General features: G+C 39.3%; 1 protein-coding gene across 1 annotated transcript in view; it reads left to right on the top strand.

Annotated features, from left to right (window-relative positions):
- Nucleotides 1-21,352, top strand: part of AGBL1 (AGBL carboxypeptidase 1) — a gene marked incomplete at both ends in the record, with an annotated part of 563,318 nt that overhangs the window by 460,591 nt on the left and 81,375 nt on the right. The window lies entirely within an intron of this gene.

Genomic DNA, 21,352 nt, shown 5'->3' with positions numbered 1-21,352 from the left:
CTACAGCTATATTAGCTCTTACAGTGGGCTGTTCTAGATGCTTGTCCCACTCCCTCACTAGAGGAGCATAAATAAGGGACATTGTGACAGTGCCAGGGTAATAGACTCTTTTAAATTCATTAGGCAAGCTGACAGACTACTCCTTGGTGACTTCTATTCAACCTCAAGAATACCTGGACCTCACCAGCCTTAAAGCTCATTGTGTTGGCTTTGATACTTTCCTGGAACTGCTAGGAAGTGCTTGGCATCTCCATAATCTGGCGCTTGCGGAAATCTGTTAACTATCAAAGGCAGTCCAGGGAGTGACAGGTGATAAACATTATCTAACTTCCCACCTGGTCCAAGAGATTTTTCGACACAGGGTTACTGAACCACCCATTTTGACCTATTAATTCTGTTAAATAGCCAGTTAGTTTGTCTACACAGTGGCTTGAAAGAATTGTTTTTATTACTGAATTAATAAACTGTTAGACTGAATTAATCCATATTTATCCACATTAATCCAATGCAGAGTAAGAAGAGTGAGCTTGTTGGAGAGACATGGGATTGGGCATCCAAAGACCTCACTCTTCCACTTACCAGCCGTGCTGCAAAGTGCTTACCTCTGTTGAACCTATACATTTCATATATCAAACACAGATATTAATAAGGATTCGTCTCCTTCCTACTAGACAAAATTTTTGTAAAGGCCAAAAGAAAATACGTATACAAATATAATTGGAGGTTATATCATCAGGAATCTGTTCATTCTCTTGACATTCAAAACCCATAGGACTGGAAAAAAAATAAGCCTGGAATATTGTGACTCTAAGACCTTATGGGTATAGACTTGTGCCTCTCTAGCTGTATGCTTCTTGGAGACAACTCCACACATCCCTCACAGATTTATTGGATTTGTGACTTTCATTGACTTTGTTTCTCCAAGCACCAATTCAGGCTAGCAGCTTCTAGTCACATAAGTATCAGTGCCATTCACAGTAAATCAACCAGACACTCAAAGGCCCTTGAAGCTGTCGTTTGAAAACTAAATGACTCATAGGTTCAGGCCCTCACCAACTCTTCGTCTTCCATGCAACATACATACTGGCCGTTGGAAATGACAGTGAAAGAGGCTTGTCCAGTGGGACAGCTTTCAGATATGGGCTCAGCATTTGCCCTGGGAAATTTTCCACATGGCCTTTGCATGGGGTTTCTATAAGGAAGAATGGAGAAGAAACTGACTAGAGAAAAGCCCTAACAGTGCCAGATCTGGCTTTGCTTTAAAAATCCTATTCTCTATATGAAACACCTCTCTGAACTGGATTGGTTTTCCCCTTTCCTTTGTTTTACTCTCCTTACAAACATTGTCGAGTAACTGAGCAGAATTGCAGACAGTGACCAAGAGGATGGTGAGTAATTTTATATATGGGGGTTGGAGGGGCACCCTGGGGAAATGAAACCAGCCCAGAGTTGGATGTTTTGGTGATTTTTGTTTGAGGTATATAATGAAGACTACAAGCTATAAAGCAGTATAGAAATTTCCATCCTCAACATACTGCAAATGATTTTTGTACATTGAGAAGCTGAGTCCCAGTTGGGTCCTGAGGTTATTATTCTAAGGTCATCTTTCCATTTTTTGTTTAGCATTACCATTTATACAAAAGATGGAAAATACTTAAATATACCCACGAGGGGCATTCCTTCCTGCCTTCACAAGAATATAAACATTTTTGCAGTTTCTCTGGTTAATGCAGCTTTAACGTAGTTCCGATCATTTCTCCCAGCACACTAAGTACCTGATCTGTTAGTACTGAAATGAAATAGCATTTCTTACAGTGACATTTATGTTGGAACTGCATTAAAGAATATAAGCTATCAACTTCAAATAATTATTATTAATATGATATTTTCCCTTCTGTTTTCCAGTCTATTGGTTGGCTAATTAAAAAAAAAAAAACTTCTCAGCTTTTGTTGTTTGGAGGATATAGTCTCTACTGCTAGGTTATATGCTTTGATCCATAATTTGTATTTAATGTGGAAGTCCCATCCGCTGAAAAATTTACTTTCTGTATTAGGGACTGGCCCAAAGCTTTGGAGGCTGTTGAAGGGAAAAGCCAAAATGGAATGTTGTGTCCTTTGGGGGCTCATTTTTTAGAGTCATTTTTCAGACTCTACGTGGACAGCTGTGTGCTTCACACTGAGTTGAGTGTTTGCGACCTGGAGTCACATGCATGGTGTGTTTGCACATGCGAAGGCATGTGACTGGGTCCCGTGGGCTGCTTGTGGCTTAGGAGGATAATGTAAAAGCTGCCACCCAAGCAGGCTGTTAACATGCTCCTTGACAGTGCTGCTGACTCATGGGATGGCAAAGAGGGTCTTAGAGGATGGACAGAAGTTGGGTGACTCAGCTGAGGTTTGAAGAGTGACTCAACTGGGTGTTAATATTCTCTACCTGCAACTGCTTGCCTTGTATTGTGGACCCTCAAGCAATCCATCCTCTTTACCACCAACAGACGGATCTTTCAGTAACCCAAACCTATTCAAGTCAAGTACTGCCCATAACCCTCATTATGTCTAGAGAAAATCCAACTCCTCATCTTGACGTGTAAGGCCTTTGACAATCTCCTCATTCATTTTTCTGTACTCAGTGCCTTCTTTAGTATAGAATAGTTGTTACGTATCTGTGTTGACTGACCAATGACTGAATGGATAAGTGAGCAAATGAATGGTGATTTCCGGGTAGGGTCAGATGATTTTCCTCTGTCCATGGATAATTAGAAAAAGGAGAAGAAATCACCATGGTCCAAATATGACTAGAAGCCATTCTAAAATGGAGATTTTTAAGAGTTGCTGTAATTGGTGGAAATGGAAAATACATGGGTGAGAGAGAGAAATGAGTAAGAATGCAACTCTGAGACCTCTTAGGCCGGTCACTATATACATGATTTGAGAGCATCTAATGGATTCTTTCCCCGAGTAAGGTGACTCCAGTCCAGGTGTGGAATTTCACATGGCCACATTCTAATAACAGATGATGATTAGAAAGGAAGACATCCGCCGTGCATGTGAGAGATGCTGGGATGTACCTCCTAGATCCCCCTGAAGAGGTGCTCATTTCCCCAGTGGCTCACAGCTGTGTCCATCACCAGAAATTACTTGTAGCTGGCAGAAACTGCCTTGACCAAAGCCATGGCTCCTCTGTGTGAGCCTGCATCCAATGGCTGGTCTATATGGGGTTACAATGGCCTGGCCTCCTAGCCTTAGTTGGGAAAACTCCAAAGTGGGTGCCATTCCAGCTCCAGAACTCCCTGTAGGATCGGTGGGGACCTCTGTTGCAATTGCACTGAGGTTCAACCTCCTCCTCTGCCCAATTCTGCTTTCCTCACCACTCATAGGTGTTGTTATGGTGAGAGCTCCCCCAAAACCCTTCTGCAAAACAAATTATAACAGTATTTCACAAAGGCTTAACTTAGAAAACATAAATGTTGGAACTAAGCACTTGAGCTATTAAAGATGGTTTGATAGGGACAAATTCATAGAAGAAATTAAATCATCTCAACTTGGCTTTCAAGCCTCCCGGTGCCCTCTCATTCACATTCTGCTCCCCTTAGCTGTTTTGGGAACACGGCCCACACAGAATGAGAGACTGCAGCTAGGTACAGGGCCTCTTGCACTGGTGCTCTACTGCTGTTGTGGTCCAGAAGAGAGATTGAGTGTATTAGTTTCCCACAGCTACCATACAAATTACCACAAATTAGGTGGCTTAAAATTACTCTGTAATGGTTCTGGAGGCTAGAAGTCCAACATTAAGGTGTTGGTAGCACCACATACTCTCTAAAGGCTCTAGGGGAGAATCTGGTCCAGGGCTTTCTCTTAGCTTCTGATGTGTCCTGGCTTGTAGATGCATCACTCCAATCTCTTCCCTTTGTCATCACATGGCCATCTCCACTTGTCTGCCTCTGTCTCTGTGTCTTCTCTCCTCTTCTTATAAGGACACCAGTCATATTGCATTTGGGACCCACCTATTCCAGTATGGCCTCATCTTAACTAATTATATCTTCAACACCCCTACTTCCGAATAAGGTCAAATTATGAGGTTCTTGGAAGGACACTAATTTTGGGGAGACCTATTCAACCTAGTACTCTGGTCCAGGCAAGAAAGTACAGAACATTTAGATCCAAGAACCAAAAAGAGGTTTTTATTTCTGTCTCCATATTTCTGTGCTGTGAATCCCCAAACAAATGATAACTACTCTTGTTTTCTCTCTACCTCATGATCAAGAAATTAAGAAGTTTAGATTTTCTTGGAACATTTTGGAAGACAAATTGGAGAGTCATGCCGTAATTAATGAATGCTGATTAGTGCTGCTTGAGTATTATAACATGCAGTGCCCCTAAATAAGCAATAGTAACAAATACGTCTATGGTATTTACTGTGTGTTAAACCTTTTGCAGCTATAAACTTACTCCATTTTTTGCTACCACAGGACAAAAAACTGCAAAGTTGTTTTTTATCATCATCGTCATCATCCTTATTTTACAAATTGGGATACTTAGGCAGAGAGGTTAAATAACTTACTCAGTGCCACATGGCTAGTAAATTTTAGAACCAGGGTTTGAATACAGGCACATCTGACCCCTCCCGCCCCTGCTTTCTGCCTAGTTGAATGTCATTGGTGAAAGGAGCCCTGGGCTTTGGAAACAGGAGACCCAGCTTCTGCTTTTGGCTACCACTAAGTAAATCTGCAACAAGGGGTTTCTTGACTCTAATAAGAATGCATAATTAGAGCTGAGAAATGGGCATAGTCTCTGGTAAATTATGTTTGAAATAAGCTGCCTATTTGGGTATCCATGGGGCTTATGGGTTACCTAGATCAGGGTTAACTGGCATGATTCTGAAACCCCTAAAAATCTTCTGCAGCCACTGCTGGGTATGTGGTTTTTCCAAGGAGAATGTGCTCTGCTTTTAGCACCAATTAGCTAGTTGTCAGGAGGCTTTGTTCATCCATCCCATCTTGCCACACCCCTTCATCCAACTTGACCTGTTTCTTTTTTGACTTTTCCAGAGTAAACAAAGAAGGATTGGAGGAATGTAATACTATGAAGTAGAAGCTTTCTAGCAGCAGGGAAAATGGGGGGAGCGAGCGGAGCTGGTCTTCAGTGAAACAACCTATTGAAGTTTGAATTAGGCAAGTTCCTACACTATTTCCTACACTCATTTCACTTCCTAGTGACATCTCTCCTTTTCCCCTTAGAGAGCTATTGCTCTCACACAGCTCTTTGGACTTGACCAGTCTTTATTTGAGGACACTTCTCTTCCTCAAATGTCCCAAGTTGCAAAATTGCCCTTCTGCCAGGGTCTACACACACATTCTTTGACCACACACACATTTTATATGTGTGTATCACACATGTATGCACAAACATATGTACCTACCAACAGTTCTCCATAGATTTATACAGGAAGTACGGTTTATTGTTTAGTGTGGGTGTCTGTGTCAGACATAGAGTTCCAGGGAGAGCTCTGCACTTAGCAGTCATCACTTTGAGACCTGACCTCTATGAGTTTTAGTTGTAGTAGTGGTTTCCTCACAATTCCTGCCTATGGAGATGCTGTTAAGACTGAATGAGCAACTGCCTGTAAAACATTTATCATTATGTTCATAGTAAACACTCATACTTACTTATTGTTTGTACCATTATTGATGGTATATAAGAATTTTCAATGGTTGTTTTCTTTTTTCATTTTAAATAAAGACACTGAGACTCCAACTTTTATCTATAATTGTCTTACTCAGATCTTCTTAATTAGAACCTTTGGGGTTAGAGTTTAGGTATCTGTGATTTTATTAACTTTACTATGAAGCCAGCGTTGAGAATGATAGACTTTGACTTTTACTGAGGCTGATATCCATATATCTATATTTATAAATTTAGCTATATCAAAACAGCTTCTGTCTGTATTATCTAGACCTTTCCTCTATTATCTACCCTTTATTCTATCAAACTTCGTATGCAGTCTAAGCTATATAATAGTCAATTTATAGCTGAGGTTCTAGAGAAAGGGAAGGGGAATTTGTGAGCCTGCTTCTAGGGGAAGAGTGAGGTGTGGAAGACAGGACAGGAAACAGATTTAAATTCCTCCAAAATTGCTGAATTTAAAAGCCTATTCTGATCACAAGCACAACTCAAGGATATATTTTGGATCATTATTCGCTTGGAAGTCATTTTCCTGTTCTATGGGCAGCCTCATATTGGAATATAACTCTTTCTGAGCTCTGAATGGGAGTTGGGGGTATCTTAATTTCATTAATGTAAACTGAGGAATAGTATTTCTCAAACGTTAATGTGAGTAAGAACTATCTAGGGATCTTATATAATGCAGATTTCTGAACCATGTCTCCATTTGACCTGGGGGATGGCCCAGGAATCTGCATTTCATCAAGCACCCCTGGAAATTCATATTCTCAGTCACTGAGAGATGAGGCAGGATACCCAGAGGTAAAAGGCGAGATGGTTTTGAAACTAGTTTTTGTGGTTTCTGTTTTTGTTCTCTTTCTCCTGATTTGCTCTGGCCTATGGAGAATTTTCCATGGCTTTTATTGTAAAGTCTCAAATTCTCTGCCTTCCCCCAACCTTTAAAATTTTTTTTTGATGTGTGTGTGTGCATGTGCGTGTGTGTGTGTGTGTGTGTGTGTGTGTGTTTCATCTGTACTTTTAGGTAACTGACTTAGTTCTCCCACAGAAGTTGTATTTAATAAATGTCTAATATCCCAGTGAGAGTTGAAAGACATTTTTGGTTTTGTTTGTTCATTCGTTTTTCTAGCTTCTGAGACACCACCAGGTTAAAGTTTCTTAAATTGCCTGTAGAACAAAAGTGTCTAGGAACTGATATAATTATATACAAAATCTTTTGCCTATGTGTACACTTTTCTGGGGAGAGTGGCTACAGTTTTTAAGATATTTTTAAAGGGTGGGCAACCCACCCAAAAGATTAAGAGCTCATGCTTTAGTTTATTGAATCCAAGATCTCCAGACGGCCCATCACAGCTTCCCAGTGTCTGCTCTTAAATCAGCTCTAGAAGTGCCTGGCTTGACTTTGTGAAAATCAAGTAGAGTCTGAATCGCTATTTCTTCTACTTATCAGTTAGCACAAGAACAGTGATGCATCTCATTAAGTGTGTATTGGAGTAACTTCAGTCTAAATCTTCTGTGATTGCACATAGGACACTAATCTTTTCAGGATGTTGCTTCTCACAGGTGGTCATTTAGACTGAGGAGCAGCTGCCTCACTTCACCTGGGATCTATGCAGAGTCTCAGGCCCTACCTATTGCTTCAGGATATGCATTGTAATAGGATCCCCAGGTGATCCGTGTTCCCAGGAAAGCACTGATTTAGAGCATCCTTGGTCGGCAGGGAGGTGAGAAAGGATTAGGGGTGAAGAAAGGGAAAAGTTAGGGAGTTCTAACTTTTCTGGTAGGCAAGGACATAGTTCCCAGAATTTTTGTGCGCTAGACTGAGATGCTGTATGTGGATGTGATTTAAAAGGTGAAAGTAATCTCCAATATGAGACCTTTTGTTGATCCGTGGCAACATTTTAATGCTAGATGAGTTTGTTGTTTTTTCCCCCTGCATCTCTATTCTCTAACAACCATCCCCATTCTAGGGCTTAGAAAAGAGGACCATTTCCCAAACGCCTGCTTTACCATTGAAATGCAACTTCAGTCCTTTGTTGTTACAAATATGAAATCCAGATGCTAAGGTATCATTTTAGTATGAACCTCTATTTGAATCATTCATGTCAGTCCCCTTTTTCTTATTAACTGTGATTCAACAAGAGTTGCCTTAGTGTTCCGTTTTTGTTTTTGTTTTTTAACCTCTTTGTATATCTCAAAGCACATGATGAGCCATTTATTAACCCACTGCAGGCTTAATGATGTAGTGAAATATTGTCCTCATTCTGTAGCCCTCCATTCCAAAAAGTCTGTCAGCATTATGATAGAATGTTAAAAGGAATTAAATAAAAATCAAGAGTCAGAGATGCTAATAAGATTGCCAGCAGGGGCCTTTCCTGGGATTTCTAAAACCCTGGGAGCAGTGAATTTTATATGCCCGTTGTAGAAAATGGTTTATTGTATCAAAAATAAGGACAACATCTGGCACGTGGGATAATCCAGTGAGCCTCTGATGACCTCTGTTCATTAAAAATAATTTGGCTTCAAAGGACAAGGGAGAAGAAAAGACGGTTTATCTCTAAATCTTACTCTCTTCATGTGATTAATGTAAATGCAATAAGCCAGATGCCCTAAGGGAGCAGATATAAAACCAAAGAAAGGATTCATTTAATCTAGGGTTTTTTTTGGTTTTGTTTTCATTTTGCATTTTTTGTTTGTTTGTTTGTTTGTTTTTAGCTTGTAACATAGAGAAAAAGGATTGGCTAAGCCCGAGATGCATTTCTTTGGTTCTTGGGTACATGACTGAGTTCTTTGGACTAGCATCTCCTTATAAATGTGCTGAGAAGGGAGGGTTCAGGCTATGAAAGTATTATCCACAGGGTATTCTCTACAAAATGGAGTGGACCCCAGACCACGGTACCCTCCTTGACTAGGAGGGGCAGGTAATGGTTCTGTTCCTCCAGCCAGTTTTTTGATATTCTCTACCATGACTTCACTTCAATGGAGCAGTCTCAGAAATTTCTATTTATAAAACTAAGCAGTGGGCTTCCCTGGTGGCGCAGTGGTTGAGAGTCCGCCTGCCGATGCAGGGGACACGGGTTCGTGCCCCGGTCTGGGAAGATCCCACATGCCGCAGAGCGGCTGGGCCCGTGAGCCATGGCTGCTGAGCCTGCGCATCCGGAGCCTGTGCTCTGCAAGGGGAGAGGCCACAACAGTGAGAGGCCCGCCTACCGCAAAAAAAAAAAAAAAAAAAAAACTAAGCAGTGATTCTCTTTATACACCTGCGTTCCCTGAATGTAAATGAGAAAAGAACATTTTAGAATACTTTGAACCGTGTTGTCAGAAGGTAGGCATTAGATATTTTTATATAAATTTATCATCGTTTCATCAATTACTTAACACATATTTATTAGGTATCTACTTTGTTTTAAGCTGAAGTTTGGGACTTGGGGATACATATAGAAAACTAAAAACACTTAGCCAAAGTCAGATACGTGGTCAATTCATCTTCATTCTTCATTCATTCTTTCTTTCATTCATCATTCAATAAGCATTTAAAAAAATCCAGACAGTATGTTAGGTGCTAAGAATATGACAGAGAGTGGAATTGACAGCTTCCTACCCTCCCAGAGTTTATAATCCAGCCAGAAAGGAAGTTAATTAAGTAAGCAATAACAACAGAGAGTAATATAAAACAACTGGGTGCTATAAGGGAACACAGAAGGAGATAATTTAGGCCTTCCTTCAATTTTGGTTGAGTTGAATATAAATTATCCACAAGTTAATTTTTTGTGAAATTGGGGAGGATAACTTATGTGACAACGTAGAAGATAATAGTTTGAAAGTAGGGTAGGGTCAGGGAGTGCTTGACTTTTCTTTCATCCTAGTTTCCTTTCATGCTACTTTTTTCTCATTTCATATTTCTAAATCTCCATGGAATTCCATGCTGGGGGTGTGCATTAGGCTAGACCCGGGTACACTGGAGCACTCAAGTATAATATCCTACTCCTTTCTCTAGCATGCCTTCCTTCAGGAAGCACCTGAAATGTTCTGCAGGTGTTTCTATGGAGCTTATAGTTTACTACACCTCCCTAAAGGCACACGTCAAATCAGAAAGATCAAAAATATCTCAAAATCCTTTTTAGACTGATAATGAATGATGGAATGTAAATAAGGGTAATCTTGATTATTTTATGAAATAAATTTCTGTATACCCCCAAGTATTCCTGAAAGCAATAAAAATCACAGCAATAAAAATACCCTCCCTTTGCATAGTTGTTTATAATTTGTAAAACACTTTCATAAACTTTATTATCTCAGAGAGCCAGAAAACCACCGTAGACCAAGTGTGAGAGAAAATGAAAGTGGGAGATAAGAAATGTGAGCCAGGAATGAGATGGAAAGTAATGCAAAGTGTTGCATTTCTGGTCAAAGCAGGCAGGTAGGTTTGCTCAGCTATGTGGGGTGCGTCTGGATAGGCTTGTGCAGAACAATTTCCCAGAGGGGTTGTGGAGAAGGAAGAAGGAGAGATTTATCTGCCTGCTGCACACAGCTCCCCTTCCTGTTTCCCATTAGCCAAAGTGTGAGCCCAGAGAGTTGAACCATGTGACCCTCTTTGCAGCCACTCATACAAGTCCAGAGATGGTGAGAGAAGCCAGAAATTCAGGGTGTGAGGCTGGTGGGCCTGGCTGTATAGTAGCAGCAGTGAAGGAAGTTCTCCTAGGAATGTAACTGGTCCACCCCAGGGTGTGGAGCTGTGAGGGCCCAAACAGACCTGGGGGCACTTAAGGCAAAGTTTGCTCACTACTGAGGGTCCAGCAGCTCATGTCACCAATGGAATCTGAGGAGGCACCTAAGATATGTCCTATATAATTCCCAAGAAAACCTTTTTATACTTTCAATCATAAACATTATAAAATACAAATTGACAATATTCAACAAAAATATTCATAACCTTTGATCCTAAAGTTTCACTTCCAGAAATTTAATTCCAGAAGTGCACAAAGATACCACATACGAGGATATCACTACTTGTTAATAGTGAGAAAATGGAAACAACCTTAATTCCCATCCGTAGAGGACTGATGAAATAAACAATTGTCTGTTTAACAATGGATGACTCAGACAAAAGAAAGAAGATAATTACATTCACATGGCCTCTAGCATGTCTATACACTAGCTCCATCATGTATTGATTGTTTTTTGGGTGCATTATTTATTCCTTTTAACCTTTAGTGTACTCATCAGAAAAATGGGGATAATGATTATACCTTCTTCAGCATATTTGTATGTAAAGCACTTAGTAGACACAAAATACTAACTAATCTTTGTCTTCACTGTCATCCTCCTAACTATCCTCTCCCATAAATATATATAATATATATAATATATAAGTGTAATAAATATAATAAATATATGTATATGTACACACACACACATATATATATATTTAGATATATATAAAATATAGGGCTTCCCTGGTGGCGCACTGGTTGAGAGTCCACCTGCTGATGCAGGGGACACGGGTTCATGCCCCAGTCCTGGAGGATCCCGTATGCCGCGGAGCGGCTGGGCCCATGAGCCATGGCCGCTGGGCCTGCGCGTCCGGAGCCTGTGCTCCGCAACGGGAGAGGCCACAACAGTGAGAGGCCCGCGTACTGCAAAAAAAAAAAAATATATATATATATATATATATATATATTTTTTTTTTTTTTTTCAGGTTGGCCAAAAAGTTCGTTCAGGATTTTTGGAACATCTTATGGAAAAACCCAGAATGAACATTTTGGCCAACCCTATATAGATAGAGAGCAGATAAAGGTTTATTGCAGGAGCCAAGTAAGGAGAACAGGTGGCTCATGCTCAAAAGACTTGAACAGCCCGATGGGTCTCAGGGAAGAGTTTTCAAGGGGAAGGTGAGGGCATCTCCCTTATATATTGCTAGGCTCAACCTACTGACATGAAAACAAAGATGAAGAAAATTTAAGTGGCATTCCAAGTGCTTGATAACTTGTCAGTGGTAGAATTAGAATTTAGGCTGTGTTCTAATTAGAATTAGAATACACTAAATCCTGTGTTCTTTAATTATACCATGTTGCCTCACTTTGAAGAAATTTTCAGGTGTCACAAAGCTGGGATAAGCAGTTATTGAGTTACAGGGCAAAATTTGTGTCTGAAAAGATCTTAGCAAAATGGAATCCTGGGCATAATATCAAAAGAGGAACTTAACATGGATAATTGGGAAGTCCAGCATTTGGTTAAAACCAAAAGAAATCACTCCAGTACAAGAAAGTTTATAAAAAAATACTTAGGGATTTTACTTACTGGTAATGTAATATGATTAAAATATGAACTATGACTGTTAAAAATGTGAATAGGATATTCAACTGCATTAAAATTATCATAATGCTTAGAATGAGAAAGCTGATATTTCTGCTTTCTCTAACTTGGTCTAATTGCGCTGAGAAATATGTGTTCCATTCAGTAATATGACTTGATTTTCAGACACTTAAGGGAGAGTTGTAGTAGAAGTATGCAGTGGTCAGGTAGTTTTACTTTCAAAGTAAAGTTTGAGTTTACTTTCAAAGATAAAAGGTGTCCATCAGTATGATTTACGTAGAGAAGTAATGGGATCATATCTGTTCTTTAACAGCTGTGTGCTGACTGGGACTGGGGACAGGGAGACTAGTCAGGCTATCGTAACCGTCCATGGCTGGAAGGAGGGCGGAGGTCTTGGAAACAAACAGGAGAGACAAATTCGAGAAATATTCAGGAGGTGGACTTGACCAGAGCTGATAATCGGCTGAATGAGGTAGTGAGGGATGAAGAAGTGGGAAGACTCTAGGATGACTCCCAGGTTTCTGAACTGGACGGGAGAGGCCACAACAGTGAGAGGCCCACGTACCGAAAAAAAAAAAAAAAAAAAAAGATAGGAAATGTAGGAAGGGGAATCATCTTGTGGGCATGTGTGAGAGAGAAAGGATGATCATATACATAGGCAAGGGAACTCACTACTACTTTGGATATTACAAAAGAAACGAAAGAAACAGAGTTTGGCTTGATGGATAAACTCTATAGCCAATTCCCTTTGTGAAGTTCTTGATCTTGTGATCAGACTATTAATGGAAAAGAATGCGAAATTGCTGTATTGACTTTATGAGAAACTTTCTAATATACACTCATTACTGCTTCAACACCACTGACCTTACCCTCATTGTGGCTTAATTTAGATTCTAATGCTTATTCCTCTATATACTCCAAAATTCTTATTATAGTTTTCCTTATTGCTACTAACTTCCTAATGCAAATCTATATGTTTGGTATTATTTTGACTGCAGAAAAGAGCCCTGGGTCAAATTTAACTATATATACTTTTTTTTTTTCTAACCATATTATAGAAAAGTTTAGGGGAACAAAATAAGAAAAGTAGTATGGCTCATAAATATATGAACCTGTGTCTATGTCTTCCATTTGTTTTGTCACTTTGATATTTCTTTCTAGACTTTGATCATATGCACATATTTACGGACTTGTTATCAATCAGTACATATATTTGTGATTGATTGATTGATTGATTGATTGATTGATTGATTTGCGGTATGCGGGCCTCTCACTGTTGTGGCCCCTCCCGTTGCGGAGCACAGGCTCCGGACGCGCAGGCTCAGCGGCCATGGCTCACGGGCCCAGCTGCTCCGCGGCATGTGGGATCCTCCCGGACCGGGGCATGAACCCGTGTCCCCTGCATCGGCAGGCAGACTCTCAACCACTGCCGCCACCAGGGAAGCCCTGAATTATTTATTTTTAATTAACATTGTATCATAAGAATTTCCCACATTTCTCTGAAAACATCGTGCTTCTAACAACTGCATTTTTTCCAATATTACATCTATTACACTACAATTCACTTAGAATTGTTAGACATTTAGTTTGCTTCCAAAATTTTGGCTGTTTTATGCAACTCTAAGAAGAAGATATTAATCTATAAACTTTTCCCTACTCACCACCAATATTTTCAACTAATAGTTTAGAGTTCCAAAGCAGAATTTCTAGGTCTAAGTGCTTAAAAAAAACTTGTTTAATTGGATACTACAAAATATCTTTACCAAGTTAAAACCTGGCTTGGCCTTGACTCCTTGCTTATGGTCAGTGTGAGAAGTTGTATTTCCACTTGGGCTTTTTAATTTAACCATGTATATAGCACATTTAAGCTGAATGCACAGTCAACTCGGCATAGGAAGGAAGGCAGAATAGAAATATAATGACCACTTTTATTTTTTAAAAAATTCTCAAATTCTTGCATCTCACAATTTTGATAGGCTCCTTCTTACTTTTTTTTTCCCCCAGACCAGCTAATGGGAAGATCAAGTGGCAACATTTCTTACGTTTTCTCGTTCAGATATATTGTCATAGAAAGGAATTCATAGGTTTGTTTGTCAATTTATTTTTTAGCTTTTGTGAAATGATGTCCTAAAAGAGGCCATTGAAACAACCATAGGGTTGATTTCCAAACTGGATCATCATTTTATCATTCAATTGAAATCTCATTTACCACTGAAAAGCATTGCCAGTTACCATAACAAATCAATTTTTGTGTCCTAACACTCCTCAGACTCTCCTCCGTCACTCATGAATGGGTTGAGTACAGCTGTTCATGATCAACCCCAAAATATAATCCAGAAGTGAAATATTTCTCCCCCCAAATCTCCTTGATATAGATACCTCCTCACTGGCTCAACATTGGCAAAGAAATAAGACCATTTGTAGTCTCAGGAAACATTAAAGAGATTGCCAAAGAAAGTGGCGAGATGGAAACCAGAAGGCTTCATCAAGGACACAGGATATGAGTTTAATTTGGATTATGAGTTTCTTAGGAAATGATTCTGGATATATGTTAGCGTGAGACATTAAACAGATTACTGAGGCAGTAATCTCTCTAGCTCAGAGTTTCTCAGCCTCAGTACTACTGACACTTTGGGCTGGGTTATTCTTTGTCGAGGGGCTGTCCCGTGCATTGTAGGATGTTTAGCAGCATCCCTGGCCTTTCCCACTAGATGCCTGTAACAGATTCTAGTTGTGACAACCAAAAATGTATCCAGACATTGCCAGTTGTCCCCTTGTGGGTCAAAACCACCCATAATTGAGAACTATTGCTTACCTGCAGTTGTTTAGTTTCCCGTGTCCCCTTTTTGAATCTCAGATTCCTTACCTACAAAATCAGAAAATTGAACTAGATGATATCCAGTTATCCTCTAACTCTAAAGGTCTTTGAACATGCCACAGCCAGAGAAACAGATTTACTGTCTATATGATCTTTCAAACCCTAGACTTCTGTGATTCCTGAAGTTTAAAAATTGCCACAATGTTCTGAAAGTGTTTTAAAAGAAACACTATGGTGTTATCAGTTGGGGAATGTAAACAAGATGGGCTACTATTTTCTCTAAGAAGAAAAAAAATTGTTAGAGACCAGAACTAGAAATTTTATTTGTGCTAATGTCCTAAAGTTTCGAGATTAGAAGCAAGCTGGAGTATGATGGAACCGGAAGACAGGAGAAAAGTGACCAAATCTAACAATAAAATAGAAGTGAAGGCAAAACCAATAAATTTCAAGTCTGAAAATACCCACATCACTTCTTTTAAACATAAAATAATCAGATGATAAAGAGGAAAAAGCTTCAAGGAATCCAGGAACTGATTTCCTAAGAGCATATGTTTCCACTGGAAGGCTTCTTCTTTCATCACTCGGTTACTTAAGTTTCATGGGAGACTAGGTGTGAAATCCATTAATTGCTTTTTGAGTAGATTGAAAGGAATTACTAGTAATTATAATACTAGTACTTTAACACTAGTAAATATAATAGTAGTATAATACTAGTACTATAACACTAGTAATTATAATAGTAATTATAATACATTCAGAACACTGGTAAGAAACAGAAGTTCAGAAGTTCTAGAATGGCTGTGAGGGTGGAGCAGGAAGGAGGTGATGAAGAATAGCAAGCCATGCTCCACATTTCACTACCGTCACCATGGAAAGAGCTTTTGTGATGCTCGGTGTCTATTTGGACACACAAGCATGCTGCCTGTCAGCACGCCCCATGTGCCGAATAGAACCAATGGATTTGGGTCCAGCTTCACAGGCAAGAACATTCTCATCTGAGAGATAACACTGGACAAAATTCACTCAGAAAGGAGAAGAGGAAGTGATATTAAATCTCTCTCTTTTGCTTGGTCTCTCACTCTCTCTCTCTTTCTCTCCTAACCCTGCACTTCCAAACTATCTAGCAGGGCAACTTTCACAGTCATACAGTAAGCATTCATGACTTTGAAGGGTAACTAGTAATGTTATTTAAGTGCTTGCCATGAACTTGAAACCTGACTTGGCCTTGACTTCATAATACATCATGATACTTATTAGGGCTTACTGTGTACTCTTATGTTTGCATGTGTTAGATTAACTGTCCATATAAACCTTTAAGGTCGTTGTTTTTTCACCTACCTCTTTAGATAAGGAAATTTGAGCAGAGAGTAGTAGTTGGGTAACGTGTCCAAAGTCACACAGAGAGTAAGTTGAAAGAGCTGGGATCTGAACCCAGCCAGACTCACTCCTTGAGCCTCTGCTCCTTGCTGCCGTGTCCTACCACTTCCCTGAGTGTGTTATAGCATGGCCTTCATTCTAACTGCCACCTTATGAGTAGTTATTATTTTTATCTTTTTTCCACAGATGAGGAAACTGAGGTACAGGGAGGTTGAGTCATTTGTCAAAAGTCACATAGAAACGAAGTAAGGAATTCCAATCCAGTTGGCCAGCTCTCAGTCTTTGCCCTTGCCTCTGTGCCTTCTGCCCCCTGTGGAGGAGCTACAAGGACGTGTGCTAAGCTACTGCCCAGTGAGGTAGATGTCATCGGAGTCACACATAGGGTGGCATACTTTCCTTGTTCAGAGAAGGAGGATGTTACATTTTGTTGCTCGGAAAGGGGTGTCCAAGAAGACTTCATGGAAGGGGTGGTATTCGCTAGGGTGGGGAAATGGGCTAATTTTACAGGCAGAAGTTGAAGGGAGGGAGTTCTAGGAAGGTAAAACAGCATAAGCAAAGGCACAGAGGTTGAGTTTTGCAGGGTGTTCCTGAAAATGTTCTTCAGTTGGTCATGGAGAAGTTGAGGGCAGTGAAAAGGGTGTCGCCTTTCCTGAAACAGATAAGCTGTAACTTTCTTGAAGATTTGCTTGAAAGTACAGCAATTCAGGGAAACTCAGAACTCAGAAAAAAAAATTGGGGGTTAGAAAGAGATATGGGCACACTGACGAAAGCGAGTACCAAGGGACAGCCTTAGAAAATGACCAAGAACAAGGCAGATGCTGCCATGGGGACGTCTGTGGTAATCACTCAGCAGTGCCTGGGCTGGGTTACCTTGAGAAGTGGGGATCATTCCAAAAAATCACAAGACGAGAATCACAGCCCAGTAGGAAACTTCTTACTCTTCCACAGGCCCTGAGGACTCACTAGAAATCCAGTTATCTTTCAACACCATCCTTTTTCTGAGACAAATTACTAGTGTGTAAATGTATCAATATGGAAAGCGTTATGAACAACTAACATACGTATGCTGGGCACTGTTGCCAGTGATTCTAAATATTAACTCCTTTAAAGGTATCAATAATGTTTAAGTAACTGCACAATTAGCAAATTACACTTACAGTAAGAATAAGGTTTATGAAGAGAATTTTAAAAGTCTGCATTATACCTTCATTAATTGAATACTGTTATATTTGAAATCACAGTGAGTCTCAGTTGACTACTCTCCTGACAGGCAATACAGTTTCTTTAATGAAAGTGAATAAAGAATCTAAGCTTAGGGGGCCTCAGGCTCTTAACCATGTTACCAAAGACTCTGATGCAGTTGGTCCCCTCCAGTTATCACCAAGAAGAGGATACAGCCAACAGGAACCCTGACGGCCCAAACAATGGGGTGTGTCTGGGTAGAAGAACATTGACAGCAGTAGCTATTGAGGACAATTCTGTCTTCTGTGCCCTGCATGGGGGAAGTTACTGCAGGGAGGGCTGAGATCTGTCAGATTCAGCTTTTCAGCATTTTTAATAAGGCTGAAGCTCACATAGACCTAGATCTCATTTGCCTGGGGTCAGGCACCACGGCAAGCAAATCTGATCAAATTCAGCCCCTGGAGCGTCAGGCCCACTGAGATGGAGCACAGCGGGCTCATCTCCAAAGCAGAGAAATACTACTCCTGTAGTATTCTGTTTGCAGTCCAAATAAGCTTTGTTTTTTGTTCTCCTTCTCAGGCAAAATTTTCACCCGACCCTAGGCAGCATAACTGCACAAAGACCCATATTTGTTGAGAGTGGCTCCTCCCTAGAGAAAACTAGAGCGAGTGTCTTTTACTGTTTGTTAAACCTTTATTAATTTTTGATTGTGAATAATATGTGTTATCAATGTTCACTGAGATAACTGAGAAAATACTGATTGGGGAACAATATAAAAAATATTAAACATCCCTCATGCACTTTTACCATTTTCATGTATATCTTTCCAGAATCTTTATGCATATATTTGTATGCTAAGTACATAAGCACATATAAACAAGTATTTTCAAAAATATGAATAACCTGTAATTGTTGTTTTGAAATCTATCATTTGGGGATATCTGTTTTATTCTGAAATTATTTCACTTACAGAAATGTTGCAAGAACAGTATAAACTACTGATCACCCAGATTTACCAACAGTGTGCATTTTACCCAATCTGCTTTATAATTCTCCCTTCCTTTCTTCCCTCCTTCCTTCCTCTATCCTTCCTTCCTATCATCTATCTATCTACCTTTTTATTTCTCTAATCTATCCTCTATCTATCTGTCCATGTATTATTCTGAATCATTTGAGAGTAATTTGGAGACATCATGCCCTTTTAGTTTGTGTTTCCTGAAAACAAAGACAATCTCTTACATAGCCACAGTAAAATATTCTCTTATATACTATTATAAATTATGAAATCAAACAATAAACCTTGATGCAGTACTATATCTAACCAGAGTCCATCTTCAAATTTCATCAGTTATCCCAATAATGTATTTTATAGCTCTTTTCCCCTTGTTTTGGATCCAGCCCAGGATCACATATTACATTTAGCTGTCATGTCTCTTTCATTTACTTTAATCTAGAACAGTTTCTCATCCTTTATCTCTCTTAACCTTGACATTTTTGAAGGAAATGTCCCTCACGTGGATCTGTCTGATTTTTCTCCCATTGTTAGATTCAGTGTATGCATCTTTGACAGGTATATCACAAAAATGATGCTGCATCCTTTTTGGTGCATATCAGGAGGTACATAGAGTATGTTTATCCCAGTATCAATGATGCTAAATTTTATCACTTGATTAGGTGTTGTCTTCCAGGTTTATCCATTGTAAACTTACAATTTACCCCCATTGTATTAAATAGTTTTCCCATGGGGAGATATTTTGGGACCAGGGAAATGCCCCCAAATAGGCTATTTCTCAACAAACCACTAGCTTAACATCTACCTAGATTTTTCTCACTGCATCATTATTTTTTGTCTACTAGTTAGCTTCCTATGACAAGAAAAAACTTTCCCTTCCTATCTATCTGTGTATCTGTCTGTCAATTTGGTAGGGATTCATGGATTTGTCAATGATTATAGGCCATCAGTGTCATTTATTTTGTAGCTCAAATTTCTCCACATGTGGTTACAGGGAGCCCCTTCATGCCCTCTTCTTCCTTTTTGGATATATGCTCATCGTTCTCTGAACACTTCGTTAGCTTCTGGCACCACAAAGTATTCCTCGCTAATTTTGTACTTTCTCCATCCTGGCTGTGGGATCCAGCTTTTCCTTTATGAAACAATGGCTATTTTCACAGAAGAAAAGCATTTAGAAACCACTGTCTGTGGACTAGGTATGCTCATTGCTACTGAAGTTTCTCATCAGACAGACCTAAGAGCTAGGAGATATATATATATATAGCATATAGATAGACAGGAGGACATACAGATTTCTCCAGTGCAACACCAAAGAATATATTCTAATCTTTCTTTTTTTCATATTTTTAGTTGTCTTTTCCAACAGTGAGAAACCTGATGAGATAATTGAAGAAATTTCTTCATTATTCAGCTAACATATGAATTGCACTGACTAATTTTAAAATCAACTTTATTGATATTTAGTTTATATACAATAAAATGCACCCATTTTACCTGTCCTGTTTGAAGAGTTTTGTCAGTGTATATACCACTGAAACCACCAACCACAAACCGGATGTAGAATATTTCTTTTTTTTTTTTTTAAACATCTGTATTGGAGTATAATTACTTCACAATGTTGTGTTAGTTTCTGCTGTATAACAAAGTGAATCAGCTATATGTATACATATATCCCCATATCCCCTCCTTCTTGAGCCTCCCTCCCACCCTCCCTATCCCACCCCTCTAGGTGATCACAGAGCACCAAGCTGATCTCCCTGTGCTATGCAGCTGCTTCCTACTAGCTATCTAACTTACATTTGGTAGTGTATATATGTCCATGCCACTCTCTCACTTTGTCCTAGCTTCCCCTTCCTCCCACCCCGCGTCATCAAGTCCATTCTCTATGTCTGTGTCTTTATTCCTGTCCTGCCCCTGGGTTCATCAGAACCATTTTTTTTTTAAGATTCCATATATATGTGTTAGCATACTGTATTTGTTTTTCTCTTTCTGACTTACTTCACTCTGTATGACAGACTCTAGGTCCATCCACCTCACTACAAATAACTCAATTTCGTTTCTTTTTATGGCTGAGTCACTATAAAACCCTTAGAGGAAAACATAGGCAGAACACTCGATGACATAAATCACAGCAAGGTCCTTTTTGACTCCCTCCTAGAGTAATGGAAATAAAAACAAAAATAAACAAATGGGACCTAATGAAACTTAAAAGGTTTTGCACAGCAAAGGAAACCATAAACAAGACAAAAAGACAACCTTCAGAGTGGGAGAAAATATTTGCAAACGAAGCAACTGACAAAGGATTAATCTGCAAAATATACAAGCAGCTCATGCAGCTCAGTATCAAAAAAAACCAACAACCCAATCCAAAAATGGGTAGAAGACCTAAATAGACATTTCTCCAAAGGGTACAGAATATTTCTAACACCCCCGCAAAGTTTCCTCATACTGCTTTGTAATTAATCCTCCATTACAGAGATCAGCTCTAGGCAAATACTGAGCTCCTTTTTGTCACTGAAGATCATACTTCCCATTTCTAGAATTTCATATAAATTGAATCATAAAATAAGTGCTCCTGTTTCTGCTTCTTTTACTCAATATGATGTTTTTGAGGTTCTTCATCTATGTGACACTGATTTTTGAATGATAAAGCAACCTTGCATTCCTAGGATAAACCATATTTGTTCATAATTTGTTAACTTTTTATATGCTTCTAGAGGCATTTTGTAAATATTTTGTTAAAGATATGTGCATCTGTGCTTTTGCGGTATATTTGTTTTGAATCTTCTTCCTTATACTGTTTTTGTTCAGTTTTGCACACAAGGTAATGTTGGTCTCCTAAAATGTGGTGGAAAATGTTCTTTCTTCCTATACTTTATTAAATAGCCTGGAGAATATTGGTACTATGCGTTCATCAAATATTTGATACAATTCACCAGTGAAATCATCTGGTCCTGGGATTTTCTTTGTGG

Source organism: Mesoplodon bidens (assembly GCF_964165515.1).
Source record: "Mesoplodon bidens genome assembly, chromosome: 3".
Lineage (NCBI taxonomy): Eukaryota > Metazoa > Chordata > Mammalia > Artiodactyla > Ziphiidae > Mesoplodon > Mesoplodon bidens.
This window is presented reverse-complemented; position numbering and strand designations above follow the sequence as displayed.